At 40.2% G+C, this 26,430-nt stretch overlaps 1 protein-coding gene across 1 annotated transcript in view; it reads right to left on the bottom strand.

Annotated features, from left to right (window-relative positions):
- Window positions 1-26,430, bottom strand: part of hhat (hedgehog acyltransferase) — a 170,483-nt gene that overhangs the window by 83,472 nt on the left and 60,581 nt on the right. The window lies entirely within an intron of this gene.

Raw genomic sequence — 26,430 nt, 5'->3', positions numbered from 1 at the left:
GTGAATGCCTGGTTGTTCAATTTCTTTTGCAAAAAATGTTTGCTTGTCGGCCAATGGACAAGGAATGACCCAACAAGATACAATTCTCAAGCTCCAGAAGTTTAATTAGCCTGATTATACACAGCATTCTCATCAAACCAGGTGGGAGTCATTGCTTGTCAACTTAAGTGACATCCAAGTTAAAGAGCTAACTCTTTGTTTTTTTACAATGTACCTGCACCCCCTAGATCTCAGTTCTAGCACATTCCCGGGGGCCTTACCATTTACTGTGCAAGTCCTGTCTGGTCTGTCTTACCAAAATGCAATGCCTTGCATTCATCTGAATCAAATTAAATCTGTCATTCCTCAGCCCATTGGCTCATTGATCATGATTCTGCTGTACTGTAAAATAATCACTTCCAATATCCTTTATACCATCAATTTTAATGTCATGCCCAAACTCACCAACCAGGCCACATATATTCACATCCAAATTGTTAACATTATAACAAACAATAGCGGACCAATCCCTGTGGCGCACCACTTGTTAAAGGCCTCCAGTCTTCAGAAAAATATCCTTCTACCATCAACCTGTCTCGAACCTTCCAGCCCTTTTTGTATCCAATTGGCTAGCACACTCTGGGTCCAATGTGATCTAACTTTCAAAATCAACCTACCATACAATGTCATGTAAAAAACCTTGCAACATCAACCAAACTGTTCTCATCAATATTGTTGGTCACCTCTTCCAAAAATAAATCTAATTCGTTAAACACGACTTCCCACACACAAAACCATGATGGCTACCTGTAATCAGTCTACTTCTCTACATCGGCGAGACCAAGAGCAGGCTCGGCGATCGTTTCGCTGAATATCTCCGCTCAATCCGTCTTAACCTAGCTGATCTCCCGGTGGCACAGCATTTCAACTCCCTCTCCTATTCCCAATCTGCCTTTTTAGTCCTGGGCCTCCTCCATTGTTAGAGTGAGGCCCAGCGCAAATTGGAGGAACAGCACCTCATATTTTGCTTGGGTAGTTTACACCCCGGCAGTATGAGCATTGACTTCTCTAACTTCAGATACTTGCTTTCTCTCTCCATCCCCTTCTCCTTCCAATTCTCCCACTAGTCTTATGGTCTCCGCCTACATTCTGTCTTTGTCCCGCCCCCTCCCCTGACATCAGTCTGAAGAAGGGTCTCGACCAAAAACATCGCCCATTCCTTCTCTCCTGAGATGCTGCCTCACCGACTGAGTTACTCCAACATTTTGTGTCTACCCCTAATCAGTCACTGCCTTTCCAAATCCATGCAGATCACATCTCAGAATCTCCTCCAATACCTTTCCCACCACTGATGTTAAGCTCATCGGTCTGGGTTCCCAGACATTTCCTTGCACATTTTCTGAAATAGAGGCAGAACATTAGTCACCCATAAGTCTTCCAACATCTCACCCATGGATATAAAAGGGTGCCTGCAATTTAAAATAGTCTGGCAATTTTGTATAAAACATCTGTGGTGTAACTTGTTATCCCAGTTTCTAAACATGGCAATGCACCCAAATCTTTTTCCATATAGGCATCCTGAAAGGGAAAACATCTGAAAAGATTGAAGCCAATTCGGTTCCAAGTGGTTTGTTATAACCATACCATATTTTGTAAATATAACTGTTATCAGTAATACACCTTATCAATTGGAATGCACATTTCCCACTATGTTGCTGGTAAATTTACATGTAGGTGCATATTGCCATCTCTGTAAAATCTGCCAAATTCACTGAAAGGACAACTAAACCAATGTCAGTGTCATCTCTCAAGCCAAAATATCCTATATTGGGCCTAAAACTAAGCTGAAGCTCAGAGGGGACCGTGCCTTTGCTGTGTCGGCATCCAAATTATGGAACGATCTGCCTCTCCACATTAAACAGGCCTCTTCTCTGTCTGTTTTTAAATCACTTCTTAAAACCCATCTCTTCTCCGTGGCCTTTGATACCCAGTAAGATGTCGACTTTATTTATTTACTTGATTTAATTTCTTATTTTTTGATTGCTTTTATTCCGTGGCTATTATTTTTACTCATGTTTTATGTCTTTTAATTTATTGTTGTATTTCATATGTAATTTTTGCGCCTCATGCGAGCTGTTATGGTGTCTGTTTATGATGTCTTGTTTATTCTTCTGTACAGCACTTTGGTGAACATTGGCTGTTTTTAAAGTGCTTAACAAATAAAGTTGGATTGGATTGGATATATTGAGACCCTGGTTACATACAGTTGACCTCAATGGGATAGTCCTGTCATTTGCAAGCCTAAATTGCTGATGATATTTATTCCTAAGAACTTGCAGCTTTTGGCCTTCTCTACTTTGGCACCATCATTGTATACCAGACTATGTGTACTGCTTTGATTCCTGAAGTCAATCACAATCTCCTTTGGCTTGCTGACATTGAGGGAGAGGTTGATGGCTTGGCACCAGGTCACGAGGCACTCCATGGCCTTCCTGTACTCCATCTTGTCATCATTTGATATCTAGCCCACTACAGTGGTGTCATCTATGAGCTTGTAAATCGAGTTAGATTGTCATTTGGCTGCACAAGTATACAAGGGGTACAGTAGGGGGCTGAGAACGCATTCTTGCGTGATACCAGTGTTCTCTATTATCTTGGAAGATTATTTGTCAACCATCCTAACTGATTGTGGTCCGTTGGTCAGGAAATTAAGTAACCTGATCCATGTCCACATTCAAAATATTACCGTCAACAGGTCCCGATGGACAATACTGCTTGACAAAAGCATTCAATTATCCAAAAGATGTCATCTTACTGGTTGGATTTAAGCTTATAGAAATAAAGAATATAAGCAAATGGAGGAAAGTAAAGTAAAGGGTGTGAATGATGTTAAGGTGCAATCAAGAAATCTCAGACATGGACTGAGAGATTAGTCAAATAATTAACTGGAAAGGGATGCAGATAAATTTGAAAACCAGAAAGAACTTGCATTATGATAGAAGGCCAAATCAGACATAATGCATAATATGTTTTTATTATATTCACAGCAGATATTGCAAATGAAGGAGATCATTAGCAATTGCATGTAAACATTAAGGTCTTTAATGGGCAAAAAAAATCTGTTCAACCAGATTGTCCCTAAATAATTAAGACAAAGACGAAATACAAAAATCACAGCACATATGGCCAAAATACATTAAAAACTACATTTTTCCAGATGCTTCTGATTATATGTTACAAATAAGGCAGGAGGATAAATATTTTTTATGCCATTTTTCATTGTTAATGTGCATAGGATCCATGGTGACTTGATTGTTTGGATTCAGAACTTACCTACCCATGGATAAGGTACACAGTCAGAATAGTTTTCCCAGGGTGTAATTGGCAAAGTCTAAAGGGCATAGCTTTAAGGTCAGATTGGATAAGATTAAAGGAAATGTGCAGGACAATTTATTTGTATACATAGAAACATAGAAAATACTTGCAGGAGGAGGCCATTCGGCCCTTCGAGCGAGCACCGCCATTCATTGTGATCATTGTGATTCTGCCACAGAAGGTAGTTGAGGCCAGTTAATTGGCTATATTTAAGAGGGAGTTAGATGTGGCCCTTGTGGCTAAAGGGATCAGGGAGTATGGAGAGAAGGCAGGTATGGAATACTGAGTTGGATGATCAGCCATGATCATATTGAATGGCGGTGCAGGCTGGAAGGGCCGAATGTCCTACTCATGCACCTATTTTCTATGTTTCTATGGCCGATCGTCCCCAATCAATAACCCGTGCTTCCCTCCTCCCCATATCCCTTGATTCCACTAGCCCCTAGAGCTCTAACTAACTCTCTCTTAAATCCATCCAGCGATTTTGCCTCCACTGCCCTCTGTGGCACGGAATTCCACAAATTCACAACTCTGTGGGTGAAAAAGTTTTTCCTCACCTCAGTCTTAAATTGTCTCCCCTTTATTCTAGGGGCCCCTGGACTCACATGAAATGGTGGGTGCCTGGAACAGCTGCCAAGGGTAATGCTCAAGACAGATCAGAAAGTGGCATTTAAGACACTTTTAGATAGGCAGGTGGATATGCAGGCAATGGAACAATATAGATCATATGCAGGCAGAGGAGATTAATTTAACTTATCATCATGTTCACCACAGACACTGTGGACTAAAGGGCCTGTTTCCATTCCATATTGTACTGTTCTACTTATCTACATATGGCTTAAGTACAGGCTTTCCTTGTATTTATGAAACCTTGACTTCCAATTTATACAAGGTACAATCATTTATCTTCAAACGCAGATTCACAAAACCTTGCCATCAATAACAGCACATAACAATTCACAGTATTACATGGACACAGAAAATAACCATATAACCATATAACAATTACAGCACGGAAACAGGCCCTCTCGGCCCTACAACTCCGTGCCGAACAAAAAAAATTTTCCCCTTAGTCCCACCTGCCTGCACTCATACCAAAACCCTCCATTCCCTTCTCATCCATATGCCTATCCAATTTATTTTTAAATGATACCAATGAACCTGCCTCCACCACTTCCACTGGAAGCTCATTCCACACTGCTACCACTCTCTGAGTAAAGAAGTTCCCCCTCATATTACCCCTAAACTTCTATCCCTTAATTCTGAAGTCATGTCCTCTTGTTTGAATCTTCCCTATTCTCAAAGGGAAAAGGTTGTCCACATCAACTCTGTCTATCCCTCTCATCATTTTAAAGACCTCTATCAGGTCCCCCCTTAATCCTTCTGCGCTCCAGAGAATAAAGACCTAACTTATTCAACCTATCTCTGTAACTTAGTTGTTGAAACCCAGGTAACATTCTAGTAAATCTCCTCTGTACTCTCTCTATTTTGTTGACATCCTTCCTATAATTGGGCGACCAAAATTGTACACCATACTCCAGATTTGGTCTCACCAATGCCTTGTACAATTTTAACATTACATCCCAGCTTCTATACTCAAAAACATGTAATAATCAAGATAAAAATATCTGTGGAACATTAAACTAATTAGCAGATTATGAAAAGGACGTACATTTTAAATGTTTTATATGATTTTGATCTTGAGCATAATTAGTATGATTGTCCATCGTTCCATCTTGTTTAACGAAATACAGAGCGTGAAGGAGCAGAAAGATTTAGATTACTTGAATTATAATTGCTAATCACCGAATCAACGTCAACTGTACAGCGGGTGAACTCAATTTTCCTCAAACCTTGGTTTAGGAACTGGGTGATGAATCTGTGAAATTCATTGCCACGGACAGTTATGGAGGACAAGACGTTAGATATTTTTAAAGTGGAGATTGATTGGTTCTTGATTAGTAAGGGTGTCAAACCTTACCGGTAGAAGGCAGGAGAATGGGATTGAGAGGGAAAAATGGAACAGCCATGATCAAATGGCGGAGTAGACTCAGTGGGCTGAATGACCAAATTCAGCTTCAATGTTTTACGGTTTTAGAACCTTTTGTGAAACTCCTAAATTCTTCTATATCGTTCATTTCATTTTGATACATTTTTTTAGTCCATCAAAAAGCACATAAATGAAAAGAAATGCAACCCTAAATATAATTAAAATGTGACAGACTGTAAAACAGACTGGATTTAATTTGAGACTTTCATAGAATGCTTCAAAGCACCTTCTTGTCACTCAGGTAGGAAAACCTATTCCCAATGTGCAACAAGACCTCATAAGCAAGCATGTAATGATGACCTGATAATCTTGTTTTAAGCGACCTTGGTCGAGGGATAAATATTGCCAGAATCCAGGAATTCTACTGTAAAAAATGCAACTGGATCTTTTACTGTGACTGTTTGACAGTGCCTCAGATCTAGGATGAGTTGCTTCAATCTGATTCTGAAGTAGCTAATAGGTCAAAGTGTGAACCACAGACTATTCCACCAAATGGGGCAGGAGGTGGCTTGTGAGGCAGTTTTCTCCATCTGCCACTTACACAGGTTCTCTATGTCTTCCCAATGCATGGCCTCAATGTTCTCAACACCAGCTAGCAGCTAGAAAGTTCCTTTCCACCTGGAGTCATTGTGGGCCACAGATTGTCTGGAATCAATGAGAATGTTAGATTTCTTCAAAGAGGCTTTGAGAATGTCCTTGAATAATTTCCTACATCCATCCTTTCATCTCCACAACGATAGAGTATGACAGTATGGTTAATTGCAAGGAAGGTTATCCAATGTGAGGTTGTGCAGTTTGGGATTATATTGGTCAGGTGCAAAGGAATGTTGATGAACAGAGGGACCCTGGGTTCACGTCCGTAGTTTCCGAAAAAGTGGCACCACAGGTGCATGGCATTCTGAAGGCGGCATAAGGCGTTATAGGTCAGAGTATAGAATATAAATGTTGAAACATCATGCAGCAACTTTACTAAACATTAGTTGGACCACACTTGCAGATTATTATGCAGTTCCGGTTGTCACATTGTAGGAAGGATGTGGTTACACTGGAGAGAGTGCAGAAGAGTTCTAGTTTTAAAGCTTGAAAGATTTTAGTTTACAAGTAGAGACTGAATATATACAGTTTAATTCCTTGGAGCCAGGGAGGCTAAGTAGTGACCCAAGGAGGATAAAATTATAAGAGGTTATAAGGGTAGCCAGTCAGAATCTTATTCTCATGGTAGGAGTTCAATAACAAGAGTAAATAAGTTTCAGGTGAGTGGAAGGAGTTTCAAAGCTAATGAAAAGACACAGCAATACAATACAATACAATTTATTGTCATTTGAGCCTCAGTGAGGCTCAAATGAAATTCTGTTTCCACAGCCATACAAACAAAGACAATTTCCTAGACATACACAATTTAATTCACACAAACATCCATCACAGTGGACCCACTGTGATGGAAGGCAAAGTCTTTTCTCTCCCCTGTTCTCCATGTCTCTCCCGATGTCCAAGCCCCAGGCGGGCGATGATAAGTCCCACGGCCATTTTAACCATGCCGGGCGATTTACGGCCCCGCTCCCGGTCTAAAAGTCACAAAGTTGGAGCCCCCGGCGGGCGCTGGAATGTCCCATGGTCATGAAGCCGTGCCGGGCAATGTACGTCCCCGCTCCAGGTCGTTCCAACCCCGCGGCACACGGGCTGGATAAGTCGCGTTGCGGGAGCTCCGGGAAGCACTAGAGTATCTCAGCAGTCTGAAGAAGGGTTTCAACCCGAAACGTCGCCTATTTCCTTCGTTACATAGATGCTGCCTCACCCGCTGAGTTTCTCCAGCATTTTAGTCTATTTTCGATTTTCCAGCATCTGCAGTCCCTTCTTAAACAGAGTATCTCAACAGGTCAGCCAACATCTCTGGAGAACAAGAATGTTTCTAAATGACTCAAAGTATTCACTAAAATCAAAATCTTGGTGCATTGGTCAATTTAAAAAAAAAATTCATTTTGTGAATAGGATTTGTTTTGTACAATTCGCACAATTTCCCCTCGTGATGTGGAAGGTCCGTTTGACAAGAGGGCTGAGTAATGGAGAATCCTTCCGGCAATTTCTGCAAGCTTTCATTGATAGGAGCATCTGAGGTAAGTTTACATTACTTTGTTTTAAAGCAAAGTCTGCAGCGAGCCAAAGCACATACTGCAAAACCTGCCGCAATGTGAAAAACTCACTGCAAGCATCAGAAAAGAAAGTCGTGCAAATTGTGCATAGCACTGAGGTTTTATAGATATTAACCTGGATGTCTCATCACGATGTTTATGCACCTGCTGAGACTTTCCATTATTTTCTGTAAAATTCTTAATAGAAAACAATGCATCTCAATGTTTTGCAGCCTTTATGAAAGAACCAGTTCCAATGGATAAGACTAAATTAAGTTCCAGATTTTCATGTTGCCAGCTTCATTCTGGCACAATACCTTGCCACCTGCTGAGATAGAGCAAATGAGGATAACCTCAGCAACAAACTACAATAATGATACGCTATAATTCTGAGATGCTTGATAGGAAGACAAAGCTGAGCATCTTTAAAAATACCTCAACTCAATCTCTTTTCAAACTGGATTTTTTGCTATAACAAAGGGAATGAATTCCTCTGCTTGCCAGTTATAACTTCAGTGGAATTTCAATGGAAACATCACAGAGTCTTGCAAACAGCATTTGTACAAGTTAACCAGAGCATAAGAGGAATTTGTAAAGCATCTATGAAAATTCAACTTCTCTAGTGTGTGTCTTTTCTATCTGATTAACTGTAATAACCAACGATTCCATTGTGCTTTTATTGTCACATGAGCAAAGTGCTAACAAAGTAAACCTTTTTCATAAGAGTCCAGTAGAGTATTGCCATACCCCCCATCCTCGATTAGCATGTCTACAGAAATAGTCTCAACTGAGGCTGCATGCAAGGAATGCCATGTTTTGATGGCATTTTCAAAGTCCACACTCCAGTTCTCATGAGTGATGCCTGTTCCAGGCAAGCCCAAGGCAGTTTTACAGCATTTCAAGCAGAGTGCGCACACACACACACACACACACACACAAAGACACACACACACACAAAGACACACTCACACAGAAATACACACAAACACAGACACACACACACACATCACAAACACGTACACACATTCACACACAGATACGCACACAGCCAGACACACAGACACAGAGACAGTCAAACACTCACACATACACAGACACTCACACTCATCCACAGCCACTTAGACACAGCAACTCATACATACGCACGCACAGACGACGCGCACACACTTTAGAAGCAATAGAGATACTATCTGCAAGCATTTTAGAACCAATAGAGACACTTTTTTCAAGCATTGTAGAACCAATAGAGACACTTTTTTGCAAGCTTTAGAACCAATAGACTTTTTTTGCAACCTTTAGAACCAATAGACATTTTTTTGCAAGCTTTAGAAACAATAGACATTTTTTGCAAGCATTTTAGAACAGACATTTTTTGCAAGCACTTTAGAACCAAAAAAGACACATTCTGCAAGCATCATAGAAACAAAATAGACACTTTTTGCAAACATTGTAGAACCAAAAAAGACACATTCTGCAAGCATTGTAGAACCAAAAGAGACAATTTTTGCAAACATTTTAGAACCAATAGACACTTTTTGCAGAACCAATAGACACAATGTTTTGCAAACATTTTAGAACCAATAGACACTTTTTGCAAGCATTTTAGAACCACTAAGGGCACTCACATTTGATTAGACATGTGTTCAGTGTTATTCACAGCTCAGAGAAACGTGACCCTCTGCCTTCCTCCATCTTGAAGAGACTGAGGCACACCACTTCCTGGTTTTATAGTCCCTCCCCCTCCCACCTTTGCAAGCATTTTAGAACCAATAGAGACACTTTTTGCAAGCTTTAGAACCAATAGACATTTTTTTGCACATTCACATTTTTTTTAGAACCAATAGACACATTCTGCAAGCATTTTAGAACCACTAAGGGCACTTACATTTGAGTAGACATGTGTTCAGTGTTATTCACAGCTCAGAGAAACGTGACCCTCTGCCTTCCTCCATCTTGAAGAGACTGAGGCACACCACTTCCTGGTTTTATAGTCCCTCCCCCCCTGCCGCCAGCAGGGGCAGCAGAGAGAATGGGGAATTTTGTAAAAACATTAATATCTCTGTCATTTTTCATTGACGGGAAAAATCCTCGGCACACATGCGGCGGAGGGGGGCTCTGAGCGAGTTGGCCAAAAATGACGGCCGTAGGTGGCGGCGTTCTCTCGGAAATCGCAGCACAGTGGGCCAAAACCTGTCAAGAACAGACTTTTAGTAATATAGAAATAATGTTGGGTGGGAGGGGTGTGTGGGGTGGAAGGTGTGTGGGGGGGAGGGGAGGGGAGGTGGGGGGTGGGTGTGTGGTGGGTGGGTGGGGGGGGGGATGGGCGGAGCGATGTGAATTGGGGAGGAGGATGTGTGGGAGGGGTTGTGTGGGGGTGGGGGGGGTGTGGGGCGGAGTGTGAGGGAAGGGAGAATGTAGAAGGCGGGAGGGGGGTATGTGGGGGAGGGGGTGTGTAGGTGGCGGGCGGGTGGGGAGGTGAGTGGTGTGTGTGGGGAGGGGGGGGGTTTTTGGCAGGTTGTGTGTGGGTCAGAGGGAAAGGGGAGGGGGGGTGAGCATTGAGGAGGAGGGTGTGGGTGGGGGGGGGGAGGGGGGGGGGAGGGGGGAAAGTGGGTGGCTGAACGGCAGGCGAATAGATCGATCTGCACAGCTTGGTTTTTATGATTTTTATACCTCGCTAACTTTTACATTGGACCACTGATCGGAACAAAACTATACACAAATTGATTATTTTCTGGTGGATTCAAAATTGCTCCCCTTTACATTCAATCCTAAATATCACAATAACATAATTTCTGATCATTGTCCATTAACCCTCTCCTTAAAACTAGAAGGAATGCAAAACAAAAAAAATGTTTTGGGAGATTTAATCCACAAATACTAACTGAGTCAGGTTGCTGTGATTACCTGAAGCATCAGATGGAATTATTCTATGAGACAAATGACACACCTGGTATTTCGGCTATATTGTGGGAATCTTTCAAGGCCTTTATCAGAGAGGCTGCATTATTTCGTATCAAGTTTTTCAAAACAAATAAACAGGTCGGAACAATTGGAATTAGAAAAACAGATTAAACAGCTTGATTCAGAAAATGCAATTGATCCATCTACTGTTAAACATAATAAGATAGCAGCATTAAAATTTAAATTAAATCAGATCCTCTCGGCAAAAGTTGTTAAGGTATTTCAATACACTAAGCAAAAATAATTTTGAATTTGGTGATAAACCGCACAAACCTGGTTTATTCTGGTTCCGCCCGCCAACTGAGAAAAATGGTTCACACTATTCAAAAAGTTAGATCAGAAAAACGTGAGCTGCTCACACAACCCAAAGATATTAACGAAAGATTCCTAAAATTCTATCAAAATCTATATGCATCAAAAACATCAGCCGACTCGGCAAAGATCTAGAACTTTCTTGACAATTGCAATCTTCCATCACTTAATGAGGAGAAACAAGAAGAATTAGGTGCTAAGATTACAATAAAAGATATTGAAGAGACCATTAAATCACTGAATAGTGCGAAAACACCAGGTCCAGGTGGTTCAGTAATGAATTCTATAAAAAAATTCAATGATTTAATTTCCCCACGCCTACGAGCCCTTTATATACATGCTTTTAAAGAACAGACCTTACCACAAACCCTTGCCGAATCAACTATTACATTGATACCTAAAAAAAATAAAATCTTGAAGAGTCTGGATCATACAGAGCAATCGCTCTTCTAAATACAGATCAGAAAATATTAGCTAAGACTTTGGCAAGACGACTAAGTTTGTACATTAGTAAATTAATACATCCAGACCAAACTGCGTTATACCTAAGCGACATTCGTTTTATAATTTGAGACGCCTGTTTAATATAATGTATTCACACAGAATGTTAAATAAAGACTTAACAATTATTTCTTTAGATGCAGAAAAAGCATTTGACCAAGTAGAATGGGCCTATCTCTTTACATTGTTGGAAAAATTCCAACTAGAAGAAAATGTTATTTCATAGATAAAGCTATTATATAATAACCCAACCGTCAGAATATTGACTAATCAAATTCTGTCACCTAAATTTCAATTATCTAGGGGTAATAGACAAGGATGTGCCCTTTCACCAATGCTATTTGCCTTAGCCATAGAACCCTTAGCAGAAATCATAAGAGTACATCCGGGCATTCACGGATACAATACTAAACATACCAATAATAAGATTTTGTTATATGCAGACGATGTACATACCAATTCTCAAGTCAGTATCCCAAATATATGAAACCTTACAGAACAATTTGGTTCCTTTTCTGGGTATAGAATAAACTGGAATAAAAGTGAAGTTATGCCAATAAAAGCTCAAGACCCTTTACATCTCCAAAAATTCCCTTTCAGAATTGTTACTGAAAAATTTCAATACCTTGGAGTCTATGTGATTAGAAAATACACCTCTATTTCAAACAAATTTCCCACCATTAATTACTAAATTAAATGCCCTCATTCAATTTTGGAAAACACTGCCTATTTCACCTATAGGTAGAGTAAATGTCATAAAGATGATTTTCCTTCCACAACTATATCTATTTCAATCAATACTGATTTATCTACCTAAAAGTTAAAAAAAAAAACTTGATTCTGTTTTCATTTGGGACTATAAAACCCATAGAATACACAAACAACATTTATGTAAAACTAAAGAAAACGGAGGTTGAGCACTTTCTATTACCGGGCAACTAATATTAAAAACGTAATCTACTGGATGGACGATACATATCAACAGGTGAACTGGTTAAAAATGGAGAGGGAAGATTGTTTGCCTTTTAATATAGGCGCGATTCTTCTTTCTCCAAGACATCTGAATAAATCAACGTATGAGCAAAATCCGATAATTCATAGCACCCTACGCATTTGGAAACAGTTGAAATCAAACCTGAAACTGAGAAATGTCTCTCTCCTTTTACCTATCGCTAATTATCCCTCATTGAAACCATCTAATTTAGATAAGGAGTTTGGACAATGGAAAAATTCAGGAATTAAAACGGTGGGAGATCTTTACGAGAAGGGAATTTTCCTCTCGTTTCATGAATTACAGGAGAAATATCATTTGAAAGCAAGTAATTTTTTTTAGATATCTTCAAATCAGAGTATGTGAAAACATATACACAAGACTGTCACTTTATGGGTCCAGATATACTAGATAAATACATGAATAGACAGGTTGATACAAGCAAGTTAATATCCTACATTTACAATACTCTTGTATTTGCACATATCCCATCTTCTGGGATGCATAGGCGAGCATGGGAAGATGAATTGGGTTTACTAATCTCAAAGGCTAGTTGGGAGGAAAGCCTTCTATACATACACTACTGCTCTCTCAATGTTCGGCACTCCCTGATACAATTTAAAATACTGCATAGACTCTACTACTCAAAGACCAAAGACAAGGTCTGCCCAAATGTCTCTCCTATTTATGATAAATGTCTCCTCCAAGAATCAACTATAACCCATTCCTTCGCCATCTGTATAAAGTTACAAAACTTCTGGAGGGGAATATTTGATATCTTCTCCAAAATACTTAAAATTAAATTGGAACCAGATATAAAACTGATCACTTTAGGTATGTCAGAGGCCTGCTCTAAATGAACGATATTCCAAAGAAGTTTCCTCAATTACAGCCTAATAACGGCAAAAATATTAATACTCAAATTTTGGAAACAGACTACAGTCCCTACAGTGAAGATGTGGATTACTGATATGTCCGAGACACTGCATTTGGAAAACATTAGGCTTGTCTTGGTGGAAAAAGCAGATCAATTGCTTAAAACATGGTTCCTTTACAGAATTTTTGCAACAACAGAATAGTTAAACAAAACTTAAATCAGATGCCAGGGATGGATGGGGGAGGGGGGGGGGGGGGAAGAAAGGTACATCTCCATCTTTTTTTTTCGTGTTTATTTTATTTTCTCTTGCACTGCTTTGGTAGCTTAGGGGTCTTTTTCTTGCTTTCTCTTATTTCTCGTTCTTCATTCTCTTCTTTTTTCTCATTCTTCTTTTTTTTTGATTTAGGTTCTAACGATAAAAATGAAGCTGTACAATAATTGTATAACCGTTATGTTGATCACCTTAACCCTGTACAATCGCTTCTAATAAAATAAATTCAAAAAAATGTTACATATATATATATATTCCTTTTAGGGCGTTTCTCAAAATATGATTTAAAGGAATTTAGATTAATCACACAGCAGGATCAATTATATTCAATGTACATTTACCTATTTTACTTTGCGATGTTCGAGCATTCCTACTGAAGAATCACAGGAGTAAGTTCAGAAATACATAGATATACATGGATGAATGCGAATTATGTCCATAAATTGACTGGACATTTTTATTTTCCCCCAGTTAAGTATACAATTACTTATATTAGTTTGAAATTAAACTTCATTAGGATTCAAATTGAGTTTTTCCAAAATTCTTTATTTAAGCATTGGCATTAATGAAAGGTGAAAGTCTGCACTCTGTGTGTACATGCTCTACTGATTTTATAGCCCTTTCATAAACAAGAAAAGATAAAAAGGAATAATGTGGCAGATGAGAAGAAGCTGGCAACTTTGCTTTATCTACTGAAGATAAAAGAGTTCTCATCACTTGCAGATCTTTTGAACGTGAAATAACAACATGGTTTCATTGCAATCTCGGAGTGGCGGCGCGGCTCTGGCTGCAGTGGCTTACCGGCAGTCCCGTTGTTTTGTGTTTTTTATGTTGTTTATTTTGTTTTGGTTAGTCTAGTTTTTTGGTTTTAGTTTGTGTTTTTGGGGGGGGGGGGGGGGGGTTGAAACGGGGTTTGCAGTCTCTCCCTGCGGGGGAATACGACCTTTTTGTCGTATTCCCCTTCTCTGCCTCCGTCTGTGCTGAGGCCTAATGGAGCTGACGACCTCGAGGCTCCGGAGGCAGAGCACCGTCAGGACTCGCCCTGAGCTCGCTCCCGTGAGGGTGGTCCGGCTCAGGGCTGGAAGAGGTTGGGACGCTCCCGTGAGGGCGGCCAGTCCGAGGGTGGAACGAGGTTCCCGTCGGAGCGGCCGAGCTCGGGAAGATGCGGCGCTGGCAGCCCGAGGGAGGTTCGGCATCCAAGTCGGGGCAGCTCAGCCCGGTGAAGAAGCGACGACGCCCAAGTCGGGGCGGCCCAGTCCGGGGGAGAAGCGACGCCCAAGTCGGGGCGGCCCGGTCCGGGGGAGGTTCGGCGCCCAAGTCGGGGCGGCCCAGCCCGAGGCTGAAGACGGCGCAGTACTCACGTGAGGATGGCTGGGACGGTGTTCTGGCGGTGGTGGCCTGAGTCCGGGGTTCGGCCGCGGGCCAGCGGCTGCGTCTGCAGAACTGGTGGGCGGCAGCTTCAACCACCCCGGGCCGCGGTTTTTGAGCCGCGGGACTGTTTTTAACATCGCAGAGGGAGAAGAGGAGGGAAGAGACTGCAGACCTAAGACTTTTGCCTCCATCACAGTGAGGAGATGCTGGGTGGACTCACTGTAGTGGATGTTAATATGTGTTTATTGTTGTTTTATTGTATTGTATTATATGTATGACTGCTGCAATTTCGTTCAGACTTCGGTCTGAATGACAATAAAAGGCTATCTATCTATCTAATCTGCAGTTCTTTTTATGTTTTCATAGTCAAGTTTCAACTGTTCTTAGAGAAGGTTTGCATTTGGCAAGTAACATTTTTAAACATGCACAATAATTTTTAATGCTATATTTAATACTTCCTTTGGTTTAATAGTTCTGTAGAGTCCCAGATCTGACAACAATATTTTGTGAAGAAAGCTCCCCTCCTCACTGAAATAAATAGGAGCTCCTGGTGCATTATAGCCTTCTGCCTCTGGTAGAATTCTCAGGCATAGGGTAAGCAAAAGAACTGGGTTCAGAGATAGCAAGATTGAACTCACAGTTTCAGGTCATTCACATTGATTTGGTACTATAACTCCCATCTTGAGCACCACATTCCAGCCTAGGTCCTCCCCAACTTTATCATATTGAACATTAAACCGCACAATGGATCAATCAGGCAACAGAGAAACTGTTAGTAATCTCAAATTGTGGAATAGTCAGTCCCCCCCCCCCCCCCCCCCTCATCTGGCAGTGATCATTCTATCCAATTCTGATTTCTCAATTCGATCCAATTCTTTGAGTTGGTTAAAGTTTCAATAGGAACAACTTGTCAGCGGCTCGCGTTAATTTTTGCTGACTTTAAGACTCCTGTGCAAATCAATTGATTCCATGTTTGGGTGGATCAAGAGGCCTTCCTTAAGGCTTGACTATGACTGGAAGAACAAAGAAAGGGTACAAGTGCAAAGGCAATTGCTAAAGGTGAGGAGTAATAGATGGGCACTGACTTATCAAAGGCCCATATCTTTCAAAGGGAAACCATTTTACTAGTTTAACTTTGGGGGTGAGCAATTAGCAGAATCGTCAAAACATTGCAGCTGTGACTGCAAATTCAGAGCTAGGTAAATATTGTGTTGCCTGGCAAAGCACCGCGGTTAACACATTCTATATGTGTGGTTCCTTTCTAGTTGCCATTTGAAGATACACATGCAATATCTCTTGTTTATGATTTAATGCTCCATGAGGGGATCACTGAGCTTTAAAGAGATGGCCAAGGAAATTGTTGAGGGCAGGAAAGTAGGAGCTGCCCATATGGACTTTAGCAAGGCTTTTGTCAACAATGAGCTAGCCAATTGGATAAAAGATTTGCTTGATGGCAGGAAGCTGCAGGTGACAGTGGAGGATTGCTTTCAGATTGGAGAACTGTGACCAGTGGTGTGCCACATGGATCAAATTTAGGTCCCTTTTGTTGGTCATCTACATTCATGATTTGGATAAGAATCTAGATGGCATGATTAGTAACTTTGCAGTTGACACCAATATTCGCGTTGTGGATAGTGGAGGTTTGTCTAAGTTTACAACAGGATCTAGGTCAACTAAGAAATGGGGAAAGAAATGGCAGACGGATTTTAACAGTAGAGTCATTGAGTGATACAGTGTGAAAATAGGCCCTTCGGCCCAACTTGCCCACACCGGCCAACAATGTTCCAGCTACACTAGTCCCACTTGCCTGCGCTTAGTCCATATCCCTCCAAACCTGTTCTATCCATGTACATGTCTAAATGTTTCTTAAATGATGGGATAGTCCCAGCCTCAACTACCTCCTCTGGCAGCTTGTTCCATACACCCACCACCCTTTGTGTGAAAAAGTTACCCCTCGGATTCTTATTCAATGTTTTCCCCTTCACCTTGTACCTATGTTCTCGATTTCCCTACTCCGCGCAAAAGACTCTGTACATCTACCCGATCTATTCCTCACATGATTTTGTATACCTCCATAAGATCATCCCTCATCCTCCTGCGCTCCATGGAATAGAGACACAGCCTACTCAACCTCTCCCTATAGCTCACACCCTCTAGTCCTGGCAACATCCTCGTAAATCTTTTCTGAACCTTTTCAAGCTTGACAATATCTTTCCTTTAACATGGTGCCCAGAACTGAACACAATATTCTAAATGCAGTCTCACCAATACAACTACAACATGACCTCCCAACTTCCATACTCAATACTCTGATTGATGAAGGCCAGAGTGCCTAAAGCCTTTTTAACTACCTTCTCCGCGTGCAACTCGACCTTCAAGGAACCATGCACCCATACGCCTAGATCCCTCTGCTCTACAACACTACCCAGGGGCCTACCATTTACTGTGTAGGCCCCTGAAGAGCGTTTTAGAACAGAAAGACCTAGGGGTACAAGTTCATGGTTCCCTGAACTTGGTAACACGGGCAGAATGGTGAAGTAGGCATTTGGAATGCCAGCTGTCACCGAGTACCATAGTCGGAACGTTATGTTACAATTATACAAAGTGTCGCTTAGGCCGCACTTAGAATGTTGCGCGCAGTTCTGGTTGCTACAATAAATTACTCAGCTGGAGAAGGTGCAGATCAGATTCACAAGAATGTTGCTTGGATTGAAGGGATTCAGTTAAAGAGATGTTACATAGGCTGGTATGTTTTTCCTAGAGCAAATGCGGCTAAGTGACAACATGATAGAGAATATAAAATTATAATTGGCATAGACAGCTGGAGTCTGTTTCACATGGTTGGAGTTTATATAACTAAAGTGCATAGGTTTATGATAAGTGGAAGGAAGTTTAAAGGGGTAAATATTTCACATTAAGAGTAGCTGGTGTCTGGAATGTGCCGACAAAGGTGGTGATGAAGTGCAGTAACAACATTTAAGAAGCACCTGGACATGTACTTCAATGAGTAAGACATAGAAAAAAAAGAATAAATTCAGGTAAATGGGATTAATATAGATTGGCATGATGGTTGACATGGATACATCGGATTGAAGGGCCTGATCCTAAGTTGTACAACTCTGACTCTAAAGTAGGTCAGATGACCATAGGGCTTAGTGAAAGAGATAAGATTTAGAATATTCTAAATACCAGAATACTCGAGTTAGGCTGTGTCAATGTGTTATTTAGATTTATTTAAAAAATAATCAAATTGCCTAATTTTTGTTAGAGAAATTTTCAAGGACAGTGGCTACTGCCGAGGTTGTCTGAAAGAACAAGTCAATAAATAATCCAGCTGGCTCACAGCATGATGAACATCTGTTGCTCTCATTCATATGAAAGAGAAAGCAAGCTAACTAGCTCACATTGTTTTTTTTAAATCCAGCACCTTCCAATTCAGAGATTAAGGCAGTAATCCAGAATGAATACATCAACAAGTATTGGCATGAGCTTTAGGAAGAGATTCAGATCTGCATTAACAGATGGTACCTTATTGAAACTATAATTGGATCAAGGGAACACTTAACCCAACTTAATAATGGACTCCAACTCTGAAAGCAAAACATGTTCCATTCTGACTGATGCACAACAACTTCTTGGCTGACGAATTGAACTTTACAACGTATCCATCCTAAGGGATGCCATTATCCCGCTTTCAATGATGAAGGACTGGCCAATAACCAAATCTCAAAAGATGCAGCAATATATATCAAAGTGTGTTTGGTGAAGCAGAAGGGAAACATCAGCTCTTAAAGTAATGACAAGTTTATGGGCACTATCCATCCATTTTTTTAATATAACTGCTGAGAAGAAAGCCTTTTTACACCTTTGAAAGACGTAAAGGTAGTAGATAGTGAAGTAAGTTTTACAACGTGAGCAAAGATCCAAGGAGTAGAGCTTAAGCCTGGGTGCATATTGTAGGATGCCCCTGCACATGATTTGGCTCCTCTTAATGTTTGCACTTCAGATAAATAGAGGGCAACAAAGGAAATTACAGACTTAACCCATTACACATCGTCGACAATTTTCCTTAACATTATTTCACATTGAAACTGCATTTCATTTAAATGAAAGCGCAGTGCAGTGCAACTGAATTTGCAGCAAGATGGAAGCAAAGAATGATTGAAGGAAAGAGTAGAAAGCAGTGGTCTGGAATCTCCTTTTTAAAAAAAGCTGACATTTTTCTGTTTTCCAGTATTGACTGCTTTGCACCAAGATACAACTGTACTGATTCTGACAAACTTTTATTTTATAGTAATCTTAAAATGAATTACAGTCAGCTTATCCAATTCACTAGGTACCCAAGGGTGTTCTCTCTCTCTCAATTCATTAATTCAAATAGTAAAAAATCTGCCAGCCCTTCAACCAACTAAAAAGTTCAGATTTCAAAGAATGTGCTTTAACCTATTTCCCCACTGCTTGAGGTAGTGTAGGAAATACAAGGAAATTGATAAAAATCATTCATGTCAAATGAATATCCAGGGGCAGCTCCTGACCAATACCATTTCTTGTTCACGGTTTTTTAAGGCAGACAAGAGTGTAATTAAATTTGCTGCTCATGTCATTCATACTGCAGTACAGGGGCATTTTTGCAATGATCTACCAGCATGTCTTCCCATGACTGCCAGTACCTTTTCTTCTCCGAGGACAAGATCCTCATCAGCTCCTATTGAGAACACCACCCCAGATAATTCACTTTGGTCAGTGACCATCGCCATAACATGAAAAAGCAGACCCAGGCTCCGGAATAACAGGAGGCACATTAGAATGTTCTAGCTACCTTCATCTCAAAACATTTTTGATCAGGACTGAATAATGCTTAGTGAGAGTAACACTGACCTTGTAACCATTTCAAAGCATAGATTTAACCACCATAGGCTCACTGCCTAACCAGCCGTCAAGACAAGATTGATGGGTCAGAGGGCCCTGTGCAGAGCAAAGCTACACCAACTAACTAACGGGCAGACCTCTTTTGGGGAATATTCCTCAGAACATGCTGGGGGAAACAGTGTGAACCTAATGGCAGCTGCAACAGAGGTCCAAGAGCTAAATCATGAAAATACCACCACCGGTATTTTTACAGTGGTTAGAGACGGGTTAACTGCTGGTAAATACTGTGGAAAAACAGGACAGAAAGCAGCAGGCTTGCCCGTGAAGCCAAGATACCATTGTATGTTAGTTGGGAGGATTCCTGATGATCCAAAGGAGCTGTGCCAAATCTAATTGTACCAAATTCCAAATTTAGTACTATTAGAGTAAACAGAGATGTTTATGAACATTTCCAAGATCTAGGAGTACAGGTACATAGTTCCTTGAAAGTGGTGTCACAAGTAGACAATGGGTGGTCAAGAAAGCTCTCAGCACATTGATCTTCATCAGTCAGAGTATTGAGTTGAGTATTGAGTATAGAGTGGGAGGTCATGTTATAGCTGTACAAGACATTTGTGAGGCCACATTTGGAGTATTGTGTTCAGCTTTGGTCACCCTGTTATAAGAACGACGTTGTTAAACTGGAAAGGGTGCAGAAAAGATTAACAAGGAATTTGCCAGGACTCAAGGGCCTGAGATATAGGAAGAGGTTGAGCAGGCTAGGACTTTATTTCTTGGAATGCAAATGGATGAGGGGGTTATCATATAGAGGTGTACAGTTATTTACCCAGTGTTGGGGAAATTGAGAACATTGGTTTAAAGTGAGGGGGGTAAGATTTAATGAGGGGCAACTTCTTTTTTTTTAACCCAAGGGGTGGTAGGTTTATGGAACGAGCAGTCGGAGAAGGTAGCTGAGACCGGTGCTATTACAATGTTTAAGAAATATTTAGATAGGTACATGGATAGGATAGGTTTAGAGGGATATGGGCCAAATGCAGGTAGATGGGACTAGTGTAGATAGGGCATGTTGGTCGGCATGGGCAAGATGCCAAAGGGCCTGTTTCCTGCTATAAGACAATATATTTCTCTATTTCAATTAATGTAGGTGCCAGAGTTATTTAATGTAGCTAGATTGTAAATAATTGAATATGACCCATGTATTGCAAAATGCAATTTTGAGTCTATTCATACTAATGGTCTATTGTTTTAGATTTCTTGTACATCCTGTTTCTTATTATTAATTTTACGGAAGTGTAATCATGATTCTATTGCTTCAGTTATTATGTAAACACATGCCTTAGTTAGATGCAGAAACCATGCAAAGGAATTAATGCTGCATCAAAAATAAAAGACTAGTTCTATTAACTTGCTATTTGCAAAATAGAAAAATTAAACCAGAAAGGAATTAGGTTGCACCAAATCACAAATTCTGTCCTTTAAATCGGAACTCAAAACATATTTCCCAACACATGGTTATAAAAGACATAAGTACCCCCAAGTCTTTCCCAGAGAGCTGAGAGAACAGTCCTTCTCATAACCTTTGATAAATAAGCCTTATGCATGCTCAAAGGGAATAGGAGTGGCACAAATGTTCTAGTCCAAGATAAATTTGCATGGTACCATTATTATCCAGAACCTGACAGAACTATTAGCCATATAATCTCGAGATCCTGCCTGTTAACATCCGATAAATGGCCCCCCCTTTTTTTTTCTTTTTTTTTTATTATAAATAATTGAGCTTTGTTTAAAAACACTCCATTGTTCAACATTTTACGAATCAAAAAAAAAGTTTTAAAAAAGCTTCAAATGTTAATGTAAGGTCAATGCAGTAACAAAGCAAATAACAGGGATATTGTTTTAATATGACAGATAGACAGGCACCAATTAACTAAACATTATGGCCCTTAAAAAAACCCCCAGATAAACAATCTAGGGAAATCAAAGGGAAAACAAGAAAAGCTAAAGGTTAAGAAGTTAATCAATTTATCCACTCATGAGATGAAACCAGAACAGACTTTGACAATGATTCCTGCAGCACTTTTTTTTTCAGTTCAGAGAAGGCTTTTCTACCACGTACTTCTTTTTAGGCAGCCCTTCATCAGCACAATTAGAGAAAGCCATGACATTTTATGAGCATTTCTATGAATAGAAGTGGCAGTATGCACATTATTTAACAATGCTACTTTGAAGGCACAATGGAATAGAACCCATTACGGTGCACAAATTTTGCATGGTGCAAATGCGATTTTGAGTCTAGATTAAACAATTTAAAATAGGTTCTGATAACATTTGTTTGGACAAGATCCAAACATTTGTTTAGATAGGTCCAAAAGAACAAAAATACTTATTAATGTATTACAGAACACACATTATGCAACAACAGAGTATCAAGAAGGTTTGTGCATATCCACATTTTACAACATTTTTGCCCTTAGATTTTGATGGATTAACACACTGCTCAATAATTCACGTAAAACTTCTGCTGATTATTACCAAACGACAAGGTGTTGATTTAATCTGCTGACTCTTCTCTGTACATTTAAATAGTCAATAATCTTCATCAGTCTGGTGTGCATGATGGATTTCTTCAGGACCTGGCATTGCCCTTGTGAAACTATTATTTATTTCTCATTATGAGCATTGTAAGGCAACAAAACACAGGGAGCAGCTGTACAACATTTGGCCCTTTGAGCTTCTCTGTCATTCATGGTCTTCTACGTCACCTTATTCCTATAACAGTTTCACATATAATAATTCATATGCACCTCCTCTAACCTCATCTACTGCATCTGGAGTTCCTGATGTGGCCTCCTGTACATCGGTGATACTAAACGTACTTGGTAACTGCTTTGCCAAACACTTGCGCTCGGTCTGCCAAGGCCTGTTAAGCATTTTAACACCCCTTCCCATTCCCATACTGACCTCACTGGAGGAACAGCACATCATATTTTGCTCGGGTAGCTTACAACCCATGGTGAGAACATTGAATTCTCTCATTTTAATTAACTAACCCACAAGTGCCCCTCCCCATGCCTCTTCTCCTCCAAGAGCCCTCCTTTCTTCTACCCCTCTCCCTCCCCTAAACCCCGACCGACTATGAATCAATTTTCCCCCTCCCCCTGCAGTTTCCAATGGAAACACAATTCCAAACATTTCTATCCCCGTGTTTAATAATTCACACCTCTTTATCCTTTTCTAGCTCACATCCGACTCTTCATCCCTGACCTTTGTCCAACAATCTGCCTATCAACCCTGACCCCCACACCTGTGTTAACCCATTACCGACCATGCTCTGTCCTACGCCTCTTCTCTTTGAGCTTTCTTTCCCGCCCCCAGTCTGAAGAAGGATTCCAAACCAAAACATATCCATGTTCTTCAGGGATTCTGCCTAACCTGCTAAACTACTCAAGCATTTTGTGTTTTTCTTTCCTATAATTGATTATCCCCCTAACACCCTAAAAATCTCCATTTTGAATTTGTTCATTTCATCCAAGACACAGTATAACTGCTCCTCCAGTGCAGATTCTGAAACACCATTAATATCAATAGGGTATGTTGGTGATATTTAAAACATTTTGTTTTAGAATTAGAAATAATTACAAATATTTATTTTAATGTATTTGTGCTTCAATTTATTAACTTTATATAAAATAGAAGATTTACTTCAATTTTAATAATGATTGCATGTCAATACATTCAAAAGCATTTACAATTAGTTTTAGCTATGCACCCTGGCTTGCCTTTGGCCAAGGATCATTCAAAACCATGTCAAGTCACCATCCAGATAATGGTGCTGAACTGAATGGTGAGGACCAGTAAGATAACCAGAGGGATGCAGACAATACAAGTATACAGGGATAAAAGGTTGTAATTAAGGTCAGTAGGCCTAATATGGGTCATAATACAGCTTTATAGGAATTTGCTTAGGCTGCATTTGGAGTATTGCATGCAGTTTGGAGGTTGGACAGACTTGGATTGTTTCCTCTAGAAGAGTTTGCAAGGAGACTTGATAGAAGTTTTTCAAATTATGAGAGACATAGATAGACAGTCAGAATCTTTTCCCAGGATGTAAGCAATTTTGGTCCCCCATATCTGAGGAAGGATGTGCTGGCATTGGTGAGGGCCCAGAGGAATCTTATGAGAATGATCCTAGAAATGAGTGGGTTAACATATGATTAGCGTTTGATGGCACTGGGCCTCAACTCGCTGGAGTTTAGAAAGATGAGAGGGGTCCCAATTGAAACTTAACGAATAGTGAAAGGCCTGGATAGAGTTGAAGTGGAGGATGTTTCCACTTGTGGGAGAGTCTAGGACCAAACGTCATGGCCTCAGAATTAAAGGACGTTCCTTTAGGAAGGAGATGGGAGGAATTTCTTTAGTCAGAAGGTGGTGAATCTGTGGAAATAATTGCCACAGAAGACTGAGAAGACCAAGTTAATGGATATTTTTCAGGCAGAGATAAATAGATTCTCGATTAGTATAGGCGTTAGGCTTATGGGGAGAAGGCAGGAGAATGGCGTTAAGAAGGAAAGATAAATCAGCTTTGATTGAATAGTGGTATAGAGTTGATGGGCCAAATGGCCCAATTCTGCCCCTAACACTTATGATGGCAATTCAATATGATCATGGATGATCATCCAAAATCACTACCCCATTCCTACTTTCTCCCCATACCCCTTGATTCCGTTATCCCTAAGAGCTGCATCTAACTCTCTCTTGAAAACATTCAGTGAATTGGCCTCCACTGCCATCTGTGGCAGATAATTCCATAGATTCACAACTTTCTGGATGAAAAAGTTTTTCTCTCTCTGTCCTAAACGGCCTACCCCCTATTCTTAAACTGACCCATGGTTCTGGACTACCCCAACATCCGGAACATTTTTCCTGCATCTAGTCTGTCCAATCCCTTAAGAATTTGATATGTTTCTATAAGATTCCCTCTCACCCTTCTAAATTCCAGTGAATATAAGCCCAGTTGATCCATTCTTTCATCATATTTCAGTCTCGCCATCCCTGGAATTAACTTGGTGAACCTACACTGCACTCCCTCAATAGCAAGAATGTCCTTCCTCAAATTAGGAGATAAAAACTGCACACAATACTCCAGGTAAGGTCTCACCAGAGCCCTGTACAACCACAGTTGCTCCTATACTCAAATCCTCTTGCTATGAAGGTCAACATGCCATTTGCTTTCTTCACTGCCTGTTGTACCTACATGCTTACTTTCAGTGACTGATGTACAAGGACACCCATGTCTCGTTGCACCTCTCCTTTTCCTAATCTGACACCATTCAGATAATAATCTGCTTTCTTGTTCTTGCCACCAAAGTGGATAACCTCACATTTATCCACATTATACTGCATCTGCCTTGCATCTGCCCACTCACCCAACCTATCCAAGTCACCCTGCAGCCTCTTAGCATCCTCCTTGCAGCTTACACTGCCACCCAGCACTGTGTCATCTGCAAACTTGGAGGTTTAAGATGAGAGGGGCAAAGAGGCTTGATATGTTTAAGATGAGATGGGCAAAGTTTCAAGGAGATCCGTGGGGCAACTTCATACGGAGGGTGGTGAGTGCCAGGGTTGGCAGTTGTGGCAGATATTATAGTGACATTTATGAGACCACTGGATAGGCATATGGATATGCAGGAAATGGAGGGATATGGATTATATGCAGGTAGATAAGTGATTGAATTTGTATCATGTTTGGCACAAACACTATGGGCCGAAAGGCCTATTCTTGTGTTGTACTGTTCTATGTTTGAAGAATGTTCATGATTAAAAATGGCTTTGCATATACCTAGTTAATAACATTACAAAATAATATTTAGTGCACAAATCATTACGGTTATGATGAAAAAAAAATGCTATGAATAAATTCAACTATTATTTATTATAAATCAATGGCTCATTATTGGACCAGTTGCTTAGAATACAGTCAGGGTAGGTACAGTGCCAATAATAACTCTTCTAGCAATGTTAAATTGACAGAACCTATTTTGATAAATCAAATAAAATCTTCATCCTCAAACTGCCAGAATCGAGTTTTAAATGACTTTGTATCACTACGTATTAATTTCTATAAGAAAACCCCATTCCAGTGCACGATAAATCTCATGCGAGTTGGTTAGCTGCATTGGAGCAGAACTGTGCAGTGAGCACCAGAGGCTTTGGATATCAGCAGTAGAAAATCATGGAAATTAAACATACATTTTAAATTGGTTAAAGTAAATTTATTTAGTTTACTTTGGAACACATTAAATTCTTCATGGATCCGTTGAGTAAATCGACAGGGTGAAAGTGTTTTTTTCTGTGCATATTGTTGTGCTATTCAGATTATTGCATGCAGAATGGCAAAGGATATTTCTGTACAACATAATTTAATAGAAGTAATTTTAACTAAATCAAGGGAGATACATTCTCTCTGATTACAATTCAAACGTGTTCAGTATTTCATGACTGTGATTTGATTCATACACTAATAACAGCTGATCCCACAAACCGTATAAAATAATTAAGAATAGAAATTACATTTTAATGCAGGCATGCACTCACCACTGAATATTACTGCCTATTCCCTTAGGTGCCACTATCCCTTTTAATGCCCTTTTATGCAGGAACATTATGCTGAATCCTTACAAACCTTGGTCTGGCATCAACTATTGCATTAATTTCCAGTCACCACATTATAAGAGGATGTGAAAG

This window comes from Leucoraja erinacea, chromosome 8 (genome assembly GCF_028641065.1).
Source record: "Leucoraja erinacea ecotype New England chromosome 8, Leri_hhj_1, whole genome shotgun sequence".
NCBI lineage: Eukaryota > Metazoa > Chordata > Chondrichthyes > Rajiformes > Rajidae > Leucoraja > Leucoraja erinaceus.
Note: the sequence above shows the minus strand (reverse complement) of the source record. Positions and strands in the feature narration are given on the sequence as shown.